The 4,571-nt window shown below is 42.3% G+C and overlaps 1 long non-coding RNA gene across 1 annotated transcript; it reads right to left on the bottom strand.

Moving 5' to 3' along the window:
• Positions 1–531: 531 nt before the first annotated feature.
• On the bottom strand, positions 532–937 carry LOC110674700. The gene is made up of 2 exons (XR_002499108.1): positions 800–937; positions 532–724 (listed from the first exon to the last, which is right to left on the bottom strand). It is a non-coding gene; the product is annotated as an uncharacterized LOC110674700 (long non-coding RNA).
• Positions 938–4,571: the final 3,634 nt, after the last annotated feature.

Here is a 4,571-nt window from a genome sequence, read left to right as displayed (position 1 = left end):
AATATCAAATATTTTTTAAATATTTTTATATAAATCAGCATCGTCAATCAGTGTAAAAACAGATAAAGTTTGTAAAGTTATCACCATCGATTAAATTGCGCTCTGTATAGTAATGTTCATTCAGTATCAAAATCTCCTAAAGCGTCGCATTGTGCCATCAGCAGCCCTTAGCATCACTCTCATATTGTTATTATTTTGTTGTTTATAAAATTTCTAGAAAGCGATCAGCATATTCTTTCTTACTTGTACAATGGCCGATCTATTTGGAATTTTAATAAGTCAAATCAAACTTCAAAACTCAAATTAAATTGCTTTCAGCACATTTACATTTTGCAGCATTAATCGCATTACTGTGTCAAGTCTTCTCCATTCCCTATACCCTACCCCAACCCTTCTTATCCTTTCCGATGGTGTTCAAGTGGTCCGCATAGACTATTACGGCCATTACCTATCCCTTACCCCGGCTTTGGACTGACTTGCGCTCTCATTGCCCCACCAAACGCTGCAAAATGAAATGAAAAATGAAAATGAAATAAAACGAGTAATACATAAAGTTTTACTTTTATTTATTGAACCATCGGTTTTGATCAAAATAAGGTATTTCACACAATGCCTGAGTATCGGAAAATCAGGTAACAAGATAGTCTGGTTTTGGTGTGTGTCTGTGTGTGTTTCGACTCGATGTTCTCGAAAATCCTTCGGCACATAGTTAAAGGCAACGTTTCTGTTACAGAGAAAGAATATCGGGAACAAATATAGTTATTTTTGAAATCATTACTAAATTAAAAAGTTTACTCACGTTTAAATTTCAAAAACGGGAAAACCATTTTGACCAGCATCAGCTCTTCCAGTACCACGTACCAATTTGACCCGCATTGCTAACAATAATGCGACTCAGAAAAAATGGCCCGATGATCTATTGAGAAGTAACATTCTAATTAAGTAATGGAATCCTTACTACAACATTTAAAATAATACCTTTAATATAGGTAACTAATTAAATTAATTGGAAGTCCATCAAATCTTTATGTTTATTTTCACTTGACGCCATCTTTACATTTGATCACAACACAAAATGAATCGAAGATGAACACGTTCGGAATGAATTAAAGCATGTACGTAGATTTCACGTAAGGTCGATAGGTTGATGCAGTGAAAACTATCAAAGCAACAAATAACGTTAATGTATGAAACGGTAACTGTTACCTTAGTCAGGTAAAGTCAGAGGATGGTTCATTATCATGAACCTACGTGATTTTTCACATAGTAATGACGTTTAGATTATTTTGAGTGTAGAAGATGGCATGAAGCGATGGTTGAGGAGATGCAGTCCATCGAATCGAACGGAACGAGGCAGTTGGTGGGCCTACCAGCCGGTCGAAAAGCAGTTGGCTCGAAGTGGGTGTATAAAATCAAGCGCAACGCAGATGGAGAAGTGGTCCGCTTCGAAGCAAGACTCGTCGTACAAGGATACAGCCAGCAGTATGGAACAGATTATGACCAGGTTATTGGCCCAAGTATTTTTTCAAAAGAAGATTCTCGAAGCAGAAAATGTCTCTCGGCGGAGCTGGCGCCAACCAAGCGGAACGGATTCCGCAAATCCAGTAGCAGTTTCAAAACCACTCAAGCCTTCCCCCCATCGAGCGGTTGTGCGGTCGTGAAAACTGGCCCACGTGGAAGTTTGCGGTGGAAACTTATCTCGAGCTGGAGGAGCTGTGGGAAACAGTGAAGCCGATTCCCAACGCGGATGGAACGCTGCCGGCGATCGACGAGAGGAAGTGTAGAAGAGCACGTGCGAAAATTATTCTCCTTCTGGATCCCATCAACTACGTGCACGTGAAGGACGCGTCAGACTTCGTCTTGTGCTCGTATTGAACAGACGTCTTTTTTACTACATTCGTACGTGCTATTTTTAAATCGTTAATTGTTGCCGTGTTTTTACGCAGTGTTTTTTTGTGAAACCTTTTATCGTTAATTGCAAAGATATCGTAGCCGGTCTACGATTGCAATTAGCAAATCGTTTTAGCAGAATAAAAGACAGTTCGTATACGGGAAATCGCGCGCGATCGAAATACAGAGACACCTTATCCCAGCCTTAAAAGGGAGAGGTGGCAGTGTAGTGAGATACACAGTGAGATCTCATCACGGCGTAGAATCGCCTTCGAAAAGCCTCGTGTGAAAGAAAGGTTTCAGTCATGAACCCGTGTGAACTGTATTGCACACAGTGGAAGTTTTGTATCTAAGTGAGATCTGGATTTTTCGTTTTTGCTAACGAGAAGTGTGGAAGAGCAAAGAACAACTCTCGAGCAGTCTTCCCATGAACCGAACCGATGTGCAACTTTGGTTTGAACATTACAACTTGTGTTGAACCACAAACGCGCTTCGTCTCTGTACCAGTGTATCAAACCGAACCCGGTACATGTGTACTTCGGTTCAAACTTGGGTTCAAATAATGGCACAAAGCAGGCAGACAGAGAACGGTTGAAATCCACGCGGATAAATTTCTACGATCATATATGGAACTTCTTGGTTCAAATCGCAAGACCCTTGAGGCTTGAATAAATGTTTCATTTAAGCAGATCAATTGAGATCAATACTTTGAGTAAAATTCAGTGGTAACTTTATGAAAAAACCAAGGATTTTACTATGTCAAACAACAAGACACGATAAGTAGAAATTGATAAGCGTGGATATCAACAATTTTCTGTCTCTCCGTTTGTGTCATCGTTCTGAAGCTCGAATGCAACCGAAAGTTTGCACCAAAATATGAACCGCGGTTGCAATCGAGGTACAAATGGACCGGTTTTCGAACCGGCGTTTGCACCGATGTTCACTTTACACATGTTTGGGTTTAGGTTCAGTTTCGAGCGTTTCGGTTTGCACACGAAAACAGAGTACAAGGAGAGTACCGAAACCGCCTGAACCAGCGTGTTCGGTGTTCGTTTGGGAAGACTGCTCTCGAGAGCTGATTGCGAAGAGAGAGAACAGAAGATAGTCCATTGAGTGCCCAGCCAGTGTTTTCGTTTTTTATCTTCATCGCGCTGTTTCATATCATATCGTGAGCCAGTGGTTCCCGATTGTTTTTGTTTGGCCGTTCATCACCATATTTTACTGACCGGTTACCGCACCGCTACCTTGGTGCTGGTGGTTAAACTGTCGTACGAGTTTGGGGTCTCGCCGTAATGGCGACGGGGCTGGGGGGTGCTTTCACGGAGAATGGCCCCCCGTTTTCAAGTAATGAAATTGCAAGGCCATCTGTAGAAAGAAGAGTAGACCGAAGTTACACAGGAGCGACGCTACCTGCTTTCATGGATCCGTATGGAGACCATGGTCAGCTTGAAATCTTAAGAATTCAAGGAGTGAACAAGGCGCCTCTTCCTGATGCACCTTTTCTGATACAGAAATCCATAAGTGCTTTTTTGGGTAGTTCAATTGAAGGGGCCTATCCAGAGGCGAACGGGTTGACTTATGCCCTGAAAGTACGTAATCAGAGGCAATTCAACCAGCTATTGAAAATGACTAAGCTGGCTGATGATACCCCAGTGGAAGTCGTTGAACACCCAGTCAAAAATGTTACCAAATGCGTCGTTAGTTGCAGAAACACTATCAATATGACAGAAGCGGAACTCCTTGATGAACTCTCTGAACAAGGTGTTAAAGCTGTACATCGAATTACAAGGAAAGAGGGAGATGCTAGGGTTAACACACCCACATTAATAATCACCATTCGTGGCACAAATAAACCAGATTTCCTTGATTTCGGCTATATTCGCTGTAAAACACGCCCGTACTATCCATCGCCAATGATGTGCTTCAATTGTTGGGCTTTTGGGCACACCCGGTTGCGGTGTAAATCCAACGGAGTCTGTGGGAGATGCTCCAGAGACCATGAAATCTCTGAAGATAAGAACTGCGCTAACAACAAATTCTGTGCAAGATGTAACTCGGACCAGCATTGCATTGCTGATCGAAACTGTCCGGCCTACCAGAGAGAAAATCTGATACAGAGGATCAAAATAGACCAAGATGTACCATATCCAGTGGCACGTAGAATTCACGACGGTAACGCTAGTCAAAGATCGTACGCAAGAGTAACAGGCAGTGATCATGATCGCGAATTAGAAGCCCTACATAAAAAGATCGACGATTTGGTCAAAATTGTGAATGAAAAAGACCAGCGTATCTCTCAACTTGAGACAACTCTCCAAGGTCAGAATAACGATCTTACGAGTCAGAGGACGACCGCGCAGCCGGCCGTTAGTTTCGAATTGAAAAACCTTTTAAACGCTCAAGATGAGAAATTCCGTAGAATGATTAAGAGTCTCATGGAAACGAACTTGCAACTGCAAAGGGAAGTCAAGGAGCTCCGTGCAGCTGTCCATCCGGCGGGTGCAACTAGCTCACTTAGTGAAGAAGAGGATACCCGTTACGAAGAAGCTGTTACAAAAACGGAAGATGAAAAAGTAATTACCACTGCAAAATCCACTGCGCTTACCTTTCCAACAACTCAACAAGCGCACATCGAAATAGCCAACACAACACTGAGAACCAGTCCGCAAGATGCCACTTCT

This window comes from Aedes aegypti, chromosome 1, assembly GCF_002204515.2.
Source record: "Aedes aegypti strain LVP_AGWG chromosome 1, AaegL5.0 Primary Assembly, whole genome shotgun sequence".
NCBI lineage: Eukaryota > Metazoa > Arthropoda > Insecta > Diptera > Culicidae > Aedes > Aedes aegypti.
Note: the sequence above shows the minus strand (reverse complement) of the source record. Positions and strands in the feature narration are given on the sequence as shown.